Below are 12,876 nucleotides of genomic sequence, written 5' to 3'. Positions count from 1 at the left end.
GCTACTCTGCAGAAGAAAGATGGGTCAGTCTGCTTCTGTAAAGATTTACCACCTCAGAAACCCAATGGGGGTTGCTATGAGTCAGAGTTGATGCGATGGCAGTGAGTTTTGTGTGTATGTTACATGATCTCCTGGGCTTGCTTTGCACCTTCATTCAGACCGTTAATGACTTCCTGACGAAATTATTCAGGAAGAAAGGAAACACCAGTTTTTCTTGAGCATCTAAATATTTACTATGAATTTAATTAATTTTAAATTGTCTTAAACAAACTGCAGTTACAAATTTAGGATGCCTGGTTGTTTTGAATCTTTCAAACTCTAAACAGTACGTGAAACATACTTGAATATAGTGATTAACAGACTTTAAAAAAGAAATCTTAACATTTCATTTAACAGAATATATCTAAAATATCATTTCAACATGTAATTAGCATAAACATATTAATGAAATGTTTTACATTCTTTTTTCCGTATTCAGTCTTTGAAACCCAATGTGTATTTTTTTTGTTCTTTTCTTTCTAAAAAAGTAAGGTCATAAAATATTTGTCTTTTTGTGATTGACTTATTTCTCTCCGCATAATGTCTTCAAGCTCCATACATTTATAGTATGTATCTGTATTTCATTTCACCTACTGGCTGAGTAGTATTCCATTTATATATGAAGCACATAATGTTTGTCTCTTCATCTGTTGATGGGCATTTAGTTGTTTATACCTTTTAGCTATTGTGAATAGTGCTGCAACAAAAATCAAGACCACAATGATATACCATTTTACTCCCACTAGGATGGCTAACATAAAAAAAGAAAATAACAAATGTTGGTGAGAATGTGGGGAAATTAGAACCCTTACGCTGGTGGGAATGCAAAATGGTATAGTTGTGTGGAGAATAGTGTGGCAGTTCCTCAAGAAGCTAAAAATAGAACTACCACATGACCCAGCAATTTCATTCCTAGGTATATACCCAAAAAACTTGGAAGCAGAGACTCAAACTGAGCCTTGTACACCCCAAATCATCAATAGGCCTTTAAATAGCTTCCAGATTCTAATTATGTTGTTGTTAGCTGCCATTGAGTCTACCCTGACTCGTGACCATGCACAATGGACCAAAATGCTGCCTAGTCCTGTACCATCTTACTGCTTGTGGATTGGTCCCTTGTGATCCATAGGGTTTTAATTGGCTGATTTTTGGAAGTGATCACCAGGCCTTTCTTCCTAGTGTGTCTTAGTTGGAAACTCTGCTGAAACCTCAGCATCGTAGCAACATGCAAGTCTCCCCTGACAGATGGGTGGTGGTTGTAGGTGAGGTATATTGGCTGGTCTTTCACATGTAAGATGAGAATTATACCACTGAACCACCACTATCTCCATCAGTCTATTTTGAAAATAAGCATTTGTGCTTTATGTCCTTATTTTCATGTTGAAAATATTCTTCCCTAGTATTAACCATTATACTTACTTTTGTATCTTTCCAGGATTCAGTTATATTGTTTTTGAGTCCTTCCTGGATTTATAATCTTAGGAGCTCTTGTTGGCATACTGCCTAAGGCATTTGACTGCTAACCAGTAGACTGGAGGTTCAAACCCACCAGCCACTCCTCGGAAGGAAAGTTGGGCAATCTACTTCCGTAGTGATACCACCTTAGAAACCCAAGGAAGGGGTCGCTATGAATCGGGTCCAAAGAAAAGGAATAGCTTCTCAGACTAACTGAGAGAGCGTAATCTGGATTGTTGACTGGTTTTTACTTAGGACGTGGGGTTTGGCTGCACAGTGCAAGCTAATTCAACCATGAGCTGCAGACCTTGGCCTAAGTCCCTTTTTATCATTAATTCTTAAGGCTTGTCATTAGATCTTTAGTACTTTGCCTTTCATGTTACTTTAATTTTTTTGAAACTTGGTGTCTTTCCCAGAAGTGATGTGTGCTTTAATTTTGCATGGCCAGCATGATCTAACTCACTGTCCTACCTTTATGATATATTGATCTTGTCCATTAGCATGATTGAAAATTTTTGCATGCCTTATCAATATCTCATTGACAGGATCATTGTGAGATTTTGTCTACTAAATCTGTCTCATGATTCCTAAGCCATCAAGTCTTCAAGGTGAATTCTCTTCTTTGGTTCACTTGGTTCTTTATTATCTTGGATATACTGTTGGATCCGCTCTTTGTCATATTTTATCAACAGGGCTCATTTTATACTTGATTATTATATGTCACTACTGATAGTGATCAGTCTTTTTTCTTTTTGTACTTAAGCTTTTCTCTTTTCTTTATTCTACAAAATTCCTGTATTGATTCTTTTCTGTATCTGAAGTTATTAGAAACAAACACATACCCATGCCTTCTGAAGATGTATATTATTAAAACAAAATACACACATATATGAATGTTTCCTTAAACATATCCCATAATCATCCTTATTATGTATTACAACTCCTTTATCTCTTTTGAACATCGTTATGAATTCATAGCGTTTACAGACTCAACTTATTATAATTTTATTTATTTTGATGCCCAGAGTATCACAGCTTGGCCAATGGAAAGCCCTTGAAGCTCATTTATTAAAGTATTACTTCTGAGAGTTTTGAAAGCATCCTTACAACTACAAGATGTTTTAGATCATCTTTATTACTTTTTTTTCCTGACACAAAACATAGAACTATGTGCCCTGTAAGGAGTCCTAGCTGCTCTTAGTGGAAAATAGGAAAAGAAAGAAAAATCTTGGAACTGGGGATGCACAATGGAAGTACTTGCAGGCAAAGGCGATGAAGCAATAATAGAGCAAAAGGATATGAAATCACCCTGGCTTTTCCATTTTATTCTCTTATGTTGTTCTACCCTATTTTTCTAATAGTATGAGTCTAAATGAAGCAGAAACCTTTTCAGTACACTTACAAAAACTAGCCAAGGTGTTTCTTTAAAAAAAAAAAAAAGAGAGATTGATTGTTCTGCCAGATACCGAAACACACTTTCAAACAGCAATTCAATTGGTTTGATATTGGACCAGGAATAGACAAATAGATCAGTGAAACAGAATATAAAAGTCCAGAAAGAGGTTCATTTACATATTTAATTTATGATTTGAGGTAGAATCTTAATTTAAATCAGTTAGAAAATGATAAACCATTCAATAAAAGTTGTGGGCAGTTAGAACCAAACAAATATATGTCCCCCTATCTAATATCATGTATAAAAAACAAGTTCCAAATTTGTTAAAATTTTCAGTATAAAAACTACTGAAGTATTTAAAGAAGTTATAAGGAGATTATTTATTATCTTGGTGGTGAAAGAAGTTCTTCTAAGCAATATATAACCCAAAATCTTTATTGAAGAAAACTGATAGATTGAATAGTGAACATTAAACATTTTTTGCACAATAAAAAGACAAGCAACAGACTAAGATACACTACATATATAACAGCAATAAACAAATTAATCCCTAGATTATGTACAGAATGTCTATAAAAAGTCAATCCAATGAAAAATGAACAAAGTATATGAACAGGCAATTCACAGAAGTAATAAAAATGGCCCATCAACATATATACAGAGATGCTCAATGTCACCAATATGAGGAAAATGCAAATTAAAATAAGAATAAGGTAATTCATGATTGAATTATTATTATTCACAGAGAAAACTTTAAAAGATTGATCATAACTTAGTGAGGATATAGAGAAACAGGCATTATCCTATCAGGGCTACATACTGGTTCATTTATTTCAAACATCTGCTGAGAATTTGTATTTTCACCCTGGATATACTGAATCAGGATATACATTTTAACAAGATCCCCAGGTGATTCTTAGTATACATAAAATGTAGATCCTAATTCAGTGTATCTGGAGTAGAAATGCAAATTCTCAGGGGGGTCCACCAGAATGAACCAGTTCTAAATGTATACATCCCATTGGTGGGAGTGCAAATTAGAAAAGCCAATTAAATAATACATATATCCTCATACCCACCACAATTAATAAGATAAAAAAAAATAATATCAAGTGTTGGCAAGAGTGGAGAGAAATTGGAACCCTCATGCATTGTGGGAATGTAAAATGGTGAACTACTTTGGAAAACATTTTTGTGTTTTTTTTAAAAAAGGTAAAACTAAGAGTTACCATAAGACCCAGCAATTCAACTCTTAGGTATATACCCAAGATAAATGAAAACATATTCTACACAAAGTCTTGTACACAAATGCTCATAGCAGCATTATTCATACTAGCTAAAAAGTGGAAACAGCCCAAATGTTCATCAGTTCATGAATGGATAAACAAAATGTGGTATATCCATACAATGGAATAGTATTCAGTCATAAAAAAGTTCAAAGTACTGAAACATGCTACAACGTGGATGAATCTCAAAAACCTCATGCTAAGTGAAAGAAGTAGACACAAAAGACCACATAGTGTATGATTCCATTTCTATGAAATGTCCAGACTAGAAAAATCTGTAGAGACATATTTGTGATTGCCAGAGGTTGAGAGTTGTAGAGAATGGGATGGGAAGTGACTACAAACTGACATAAGTTTCTTTTTTGGAGTGATGTAAATGATTTAAAATAAAATTGTGGAAATGGTTGCACAACTCTAAAAATACCAATAATCACTGAAGTGCACATTTTTATGGCATGCTAATTATACCTCAATAAAGCTTTTAAAAATGCACATATCCTTTGATCCAACAATTATATTTTTAGGAATTTCACTTTCAGATATATTTATGTGCCCAATGATTGTCGTTTAAAGATATGATTGCAGCATTTATCATAATTTTTTTTAAACAACCCACCTATCTAATAGTAGTTTACTATATTAAGTATATAATAAATCCCTATTTTAGAATATAATGTAGATCTTTAAGAGATTATTGTTAAATATACACAGAAATAGGATTTTGAAGCTATACTGTTACATAAAAAACAAGCTGAAGAACAATACACAAAGTATACTCCTATTTACATGAAAAAAATTAATATAGAGCCATAAAAAATTAAAAAAAAAAAATGTTGCCATTGAGTCAATTCTGATTCATGGCAACTCCATGTGTTTGAATAGAATTGTGTTCCACAGGGTTTTCACAGCCTGTCTTCAGAGGTCCCTCTGGATAGATTAGAGCTGTAAGCCCAATGCTTAACCGTTAGATCACCCAGGGATCCCTTATATATCCATGCGACCATTAGATTAGATTAAAAAAAAAAAAAAAAAAAAACCAAACTCACTGCTGTCAAGTCAATTCCAACTCCTAAGGACCCATACTGGATTTCCAAGTCAGTAAATCTTTACGGTAGTAGATTGCCCTGTCTTCCCTCTGTGGAGCAGCTGTTGGGTTTGAACTGCCAACCTTCTGGTTACCAGTTGAATGCCTTAGGCACTGTGCCACCAGAGCTCCTCTTGCTTAGATATAGGACTGGAAATTTGCCTATCATATTAACAGTGATGACTTCTGGGAAAGAGAAGTCATCTGGGGTCATAAATAAAGGGGTTTTACTTTTCATTTTACAAAATTATTTATATATTGCATGTTTTAATCTTATATTGCTCTCTCTTTTTTTTAAATTTTGTACAATAAGAATGTTCTTGAATCACTAGTGTTTAAAAAAGGTCCAGAAAGCCAAAAAAAACTTGGGAAATAAGTGTGCTTAATTCAAAATTGTTGTTGTTGTTGTTATGTGCCGTCGAGTCGGCCGCGACTCATAGTGAACCCTCCTTGGGTTTCCGAGGCAGTATCACTACGGAAGTAGGATTGCCCAACCTTCCTTCCGAGGAGTGGCTGGTGGGTTTGAACCGCCAGCCTTCTGGTTAGCAGTCAAGTGCTTTAGCCACTATGCTACCAGAGCTCCTTATAGATGTAGCTAAATACTAGCGATCAACAGTTTTTTCCCTAAATATATATGTTTTCCAAAGTAGTTCACCATTTTACATTCCCACAATGCATGAGGGTTCCAATTTCTCTCCATTCTTGCCAACACTTGATATTATTTTTTTTTAATCTTATTAATTGTGGTGGGTATGAGGATATACCACTCCTCGGAAGGAAGGTTGGGCAATCCTACTTCCGTAGTGATACTGCCTCGGAAACCCAAGGAGGGGTCGCTATGAGTCGGGGCCGACTCGACGGCAAAACAACAACAACAACATGAGGATATATGTATTATTTAATTGGCTTTTCTAATTTGCACTCCCACCAATGGGATGTATACATTTAGAACTGGTTCATTCTGGTCGATCCCCCTGAGAATTTGCATTTCCACTCCAGATACACTGAATTAGGATCTACATTTTATGTGTACAGAAGAATCACCTGGGGATCTTGTTAAAATGCATATCCTGATTCAGTATATCCAGGGTGAAAATACAATACAAATTCTCAGCAGATGTTTGAAATCAATGAACCAGTATGTAGCCCTGATAGGATAATGTTAAACTGGAGGGCAGTAACTTACACTGGACTGTGAACCAGAATCAGGGTTCATACCTGTGGTAATTAAGTTTGTGTGTCAGCTTGGCTGGGCCTGGTTGAGTGGCTGGGCAGCTGAATGTAGTTATTCCCCATGATGAGGCTGGTAATCAACTCCATGGTGGAATAGACTGTGAGCAGCTGAGTAAGTTCCCTTAGAGAATGTGGTCTGCTTCCCGTATATAAGGAGAAGCCTTGCGGAATGTTCTCTAGTTTATGGCACGCTTGGACCTTGCACGTAGCTGTGTCATTGTTCACCAGCCTGACATGCTCTGCTGACGTTGAGACTTACAATGGATTTGAATTAATGGCCTGCCATGTGGTTTGGTAACATCAGGACAGTGCCATTTTATTTGTTGACCTTGGGCTTGTTAGCCTCAGCAACCAGTGACTGCCTAACTGAAGGAATGCCTCTAGCTTCAGTGGGACAGGGGCAAGAGGCAGAGCTAAGTCCAAGGTCGAGGGTCACAGGTCACACAGCCCCTAGAACCTGGTACTTTGAACTTGGACTTATAGCCTCCAAAGTATGAGAGAAAAAACTCCTATTTGTTAAGGCCATCCCATTTGTGGTATATTCTTGTCAGAGTGGCAGGTAACCAGAACAATAGGTAATCTTTTCAGAGCATGTGATAGGAAAGGTTATGTGTCAATATGGCTGGGCCATGATTCTCAGTTTTTTAGCAGTTGTGATTAGTCATCCCCCATGATGAGATCTGCTGTGAGCAATCAATCGGTTGAAAGGGAGTTTCTTCAGAGGAGCGGCCTGCTTCCAATATATATGAATGCCTGGCAAAGCTTTCTGGTTCTTTGCTTGATCTGGATCCTGATCAGATGACCTCCAGTTCTTGGACTTGAGCCAGTGGACTGCCATATTGCCTGCCACTCTTAGGATTGTTGCCTTCACAGCCTGTGAACTAACAGCCTGTCATCTTACCTGCCGATCTTGGGTTAGTCAGGAGAAGTCTCCAGCTTGCCATCTGACCACAATCTTGGGACTTGCCAGCCTCTACAACTGTGTAAGTCATTTCCTTGAAATCTCTCTCCTCTCTCTCTCTCTTTTTCCCTCCCCCCTCCTTCCCTCCCTCTCTGTCTATATAATCTTCACTGGTTTTGCTTCTCTAAAGAATCCAGCCTAAGATAGAGCAGATAAACACACTAAGACCTTAACAAGAAAATTAACTGTATAACCTCAAATGAATGAAGAGGCGTTTCTGGCTACTGTAACTTGGCTTTAATTTGATGAGTTGGTGCTCTGTTATCTGAAGGAAGTTGTCCCAGCTTATGCTCCTTCCAACCCCCTCTCCCTCCTTAGTGATTTCAGTACTTTCTCAAAGATAAGCAGCCAGATCAATCAGTTAAGACCAACCCACCCACCAACCCATTGCCATTGAGTCAAATCTAAACTGAGTCTCTAGTGACCCTATAGGGCAGAGTAGAACCATCCCATAGGGGTTTCCAAGGCTGTAAATCTTTGCAGAAGCAGACTGCCACATCTTTCTCCCACAGAGCGGCTGGTGGGTTCGAACCACTGACCCTTTTGGATAGCAGCTCAGCTCTTAACCATTGTGCCACCAGGACTCCTTAATCAACTAAGAGTACTTTCCAGGTATATTTACAAGATAGCTTCCTAGTAGCTCATTCCAGCCCTTGAGATGTTTATAATCTTGTTCAGATATAAGACCTTACATACCATGTAAGAAATAATAACAAGCACTAAATAAAATGCCACATAAACACCTAGAAAAATAAAAACTATAGGAGCAAATTAAGAAAGGAAAATAAACACACTAAATCAAATGGTTTTATTGCTAGTCTGAGACTCACACAAAAGTTCTATGAGGGAGACAGTAGAAATTAATGGTTTAGATGATCCTAGTTTAAATTGAATGTGATTTTAATTTTGATCTCCCCTTCTGCACCACAGACTCATCTTCAAAAAGTAAGGCTGGTTAGGTTAACCTAGATTCTTAGGAGTATCAGTAATAAGAGTGGAGAGCAGAGAGGTGGACAGCAAAATAAGCCTGTCACCCCCACATGCACAACAGCTTATTGTGTTGCCAGGTAATGTCTGTTGCTTATTTCCAAAGAACTTCCTAAGGTGCTGTGGGTAAGATTCAATTTGTTTCATTTGCATTGGCACAGTTGTTGTTGTTGTTAGTTGTGTTCGATTAGGACCCGGAGTGGTGGTGACCTCATGCACAATGGAACAAAATGCCACAAAATGGTCCTGCACACCATCTCATGATTGCTTGTGGATCAGACCATTGTGAACCATGGGGTTTTTCACTGGCTGATTTTCAGAAGTGATCACCAGGCCTTTCTTCCTGGTCCATCTTAGTCTGGAAGCTCTGCTGAAACCTGTTCATCAGAGCAATATGCAAACCTCCACTGACAGATGGCTGCACATGAAGTGCATTGGCTGGGAATAGAACCTAGGTCTCCATCACTGAAGGTGAGAATTCTACCACTGAACCACCACTGCCCTCATGGCATAGTTAACAACTAAATGATAGGCTGTCCCCTTGTGCTTGTAGTGGGTACATAGTGACAGGGATGAGTGAGATTCTGAGGAATAGAAGCTCTGGTAGCATAGTGCCTAAGGCACTTGACTGCTCACCAGAAGGCTGGCAGTTCAAACCCACCAGCCACTCCTTGGAAGGAAGGTTGGGCAATCCTACTTCCGTAGGGATACTGCCTCTGAAACCCAAGGAGAGGTCGCTATAAGTCAGGGCCGACTCGACGGCGAATAACAACAGCAACAACAATGTGTTTCATATCCAGGCTGTTTGTATGTTTTCATCACAATACTTGGTGTTGAGGAGATGCTGTAGAACAAAATCATATCAGGTCCCTGCCTTCCTTAGGCTCTTAACATTTAGTGAGGAGACAAACACGAGTCAAACAATAGCACATAAATGAATATAAAATGACAGCTATGATAAGCGCTGCAAAGGGAAGGGGTGTGGTGCTGTAAGAACAGGAGTCTCTGCACATCTGTTCCTCAGATACCTGATGATCAGAATCGTACTCCACATTCATTAAACTCTCCATGTGCCAGGCTCCATGCTAAGTGCTTAACAGTCAGTAGCTAGCTTAATTCTCAGGTGAATACTATTGTCATCTCTATTTAAGAGAATAGGAAACTTAAAGACATAAAGTTAAATCGAACCCACGATTCTCCTCCAAAATCATGCCCTTGTCCATAGACCCTGTTCTCACAAAGGGCACCAATCTTCATCCAAGTTAGAAATCTGAGAGTTGACTTTGGCACAGCCTTTCCCTCCAGATCCAGTGAATCATCCCATTCTGTCCATGTCACCTCCTAAATATCGATTCAATTTCTCTACTCCCCCTACGAGGGCAGATTACCCAATTAAAAGGTGAGCATGGTCTTATTTGTGCTTACTTACTAATCTGTGTGCACAATTCCATACGTGTTTCACCACATTTTTGATACATGTGAAACTGATCACAACAGATTAGTAAATAAGCTCAAGTAAGCCCATGCTCACCTTGCTTATTGGGCACTCTGTCGGATTGTAAATTTGAAGAGAAGCTTTGACTTTGTAGAAAGGTGCTGTAGGGTTGGCAGAGAGACAGATGCCAGCCCTACCTGGAAGCAGAATCTTTGATGTGGTAAAAATTGTGAAATTGTTCATTACAGATTTGTTAGTAAGCATAAGTAAGCCCATGCTTACCTTGCTTATTGGATAATCCAACACTGGCCCCTTCCTGCTACTCACCTTAGAACAGCAGCCTTCTGGTAGTGTAGTGCCTAAGGCATTTGACTGCTAACCAGAAGGCTGGTGGTTCAAACCTACCAACCACTCCTCAGAAGGAAGCTTGGGCAATCTATTTCTGTAGTGATACTGCCTCAGAAAACCAAGGAGGAGTCGCTATGAGTTGGAATTGACTCAACAGCAGTGAGTTTGGTGGGTTTTGTTTTTTTTTTCAAATGGGTCTCCTTTCACTTTTTTATCTTTTCAATCTATGCTCCTCAAAGAAGTCAAAGTGATCTTTAGAAAAGGAAAAGTTGATCATGTCTCTCCCTTGCATAAAGCTCTTCCATGTCTTCCTATTGACTTTAGGTTAAAAACTAAAATCCTTAACACAGCTACCCAGGCTCCACCCATAGTCTGGCCCTGGCCCTGGCCCTGATCTCAATGCCCCTTGTGCTTTCCCTGGAGCTCTCCCTGCAAAGCCCGCTGGCCTCTTCCTTCCTACCCCAGGGCCTTCACATGTACCAATTGCCTTTCCTTAAAAGCTCTTATTCTCCTCTCTATGTTTGATTAAAGAGCTCTGGTGCCATAGTGCGTGCCTAAGGCACTTGACTGCTGACCAGAAGGCTGGCGATTCAAACCCACCAGCCACTCCTCGGAAGGAAGGTTGGGCAGTCTACTTCCGTAGTGATACTGCCTCGGCAATCCAAGGAGCGGGACGCTATGAGTTGGGTCCAACTCGAAGGCACATAAGAACAACAACAAATGCTTGATTAGGGAGCTCTGGTGGCATAGTGCTTGAAGCATATGACTGCTAACCAGAGAGCTGGCGGTTCAAACCTACCAGCCACTCCTTGAAAGATGGGGCAATCTACTTCCATAGTGATACCGCCTTGGAAACCCAAGGAGAGGTCACTATGAGGCTAAAGCAACTTGATGACAGTGAGTTTGGTTTTTGATTTTTGAGTGATAAAATTAAGAGGTCTAAGAAAATCATTCTTAACAAAAAATAAAAAATAGATCATAAAATAGAATGGAATAGTGTGTCTTGTGATAGCTATACTGATCTAGTTGATAAGAACAGAAAGCAATTTGTAAAATTGTTCCAGCAGGTGTGTCAGCCATAATACAGCATTCATCATCAAGTAAAAGGTAGCACTTGAATAAACATATAAAAGATGATTGACTTGTCTTAGATATCTAGTGCTGCTATAACAGAAATACTACAAGTGGATGGCTTTAACAAACAGAAATTTATTTTCTCACAGTTTAGGAGGCTAGAAGTCTGAATTCATAGTATCAGCTCTAGGTTGAGGCTTGCTTTCTCCATATCTCCTGGTCCAAGGTGGTTCCCCCCAGTGCAGGGACCCTGGGTCCAAAGGGTGCACTCTACTCCTGGCTCTCCTTTCTTGGTGGTAATAGGTCCCTCTCTCCCTGCTTGCTTCTTTTTTATCTCTTAAGATAAAAGTTATTGCAGGCCACACCTCAGGGAAATTTCCCTTACATCTATCAGGGCTGTGATAGAATTAAGTGTGATGCATCCTGCCCTAATCCTTTTACAACTGATTGACTTACCATATCGGATCACATCGTGGGGATGATTACATCATTACATAACTGTTAAACCCCTGAGACTCATGGCTCAGCCAAGCCGCCACATATGGCGGGGAGAGACACAACTTAATCCCTGGCACTTGTGGTGTAAGGATAGGTGAAGAAAGCTCACGAGGAGGTCAGAGATTTTTGTCTTTGTTTGTGACTACGTCTCTAGCACTGAAACAGTGTCTTTGTTGTTAGTTACCTTCGAGGTGGCTCCAACTCATGGCAACCTTATATAGAACAGAGTGCAAACATTTTCCAGTGTTGGGCTATCTTTTCATGATCATTGGCACGTTTGACTTCATTGTTGTGGGTATTGTGTCAATACATCTCATTGAGGGTTTCCTTTGTTTCGTTGGCCTTCTACTGTCCCAAACATGATGTTCTTTTCTAGTGATTGTCTAAACTGCCTAACATATGCTGTACGTTCAGAAAGTATGTGTTGAGTAAATGAACTAAAGTGTGATTTCAAAGCCTATGTATCAGTGAGGACAGACTGGGTTGCACTACAGTAATGAGCAACTCTAGAATCTAAGTGGCTTAACAACAACAACAAAAGTTTGTGTTTTGGTCATACAAAGCCTGCTCTGGAACCGGCAAATTTTCCAGGTAGCTGACCTGTGTGTGTTGGCTCAGGGATCCAAGCTGTTTGATGGTATGGCAACACCACATCACTCTACTCCCACAATCACTGTGGCAGGTGAAGAGTGGGCTAGAGAGTACTTAACTGTCCAATTAAATGCTCCTACCTGAAAGTGACTTGCATCAGTGGTCAAAGCAAGTTACGTGGCCACAGCTATTCAGGGGTGCTTGTTGTTCTTATCAGCTGATGTCAAGTTGGTTTCAACTCATGGGGACTCCATCCATGCACAGTGAATGCTGCCTGGTCCATGATCGATGGCAAGGAAACGTTTAAACATGGAAGGAAACATTCTTTAATAGTTACCTGGCATGGGAGGAGAGGAGAGGAAAAATTGCTAGCTGGTAAGCGATATGATTTAATCAGATTATTTTGATCCATACGATTTTCACTGACTGATTTTTGGAAGTAGATTTCCAGGTCTCTCTTCCTCGTTAGTCTAGAAGCGCCATTGAAAC

The sequence above is a fragment of the Orycteropus afer genome, unplaced genomic scaffold, assembly GCF_000298275.1.
Source record: "Orycteropus afer afer isolate SDZICR_OR568_19922 unplaced genomic scaffold, OryAfe1.0 scaffold00481, whole genome shotgun sequence".
NCBI classification, from domain to species: Eukaryota; Metazoa; Chordata; class Mammalia; order Tubulidentata; family Orycteropodidae; genus Orycteropus; species Orycteropus afer.
The sequence above is the reverse complement of the archived record's forward strand: the minus strand, read 5'-3'. Positions refer to the sequence as shown.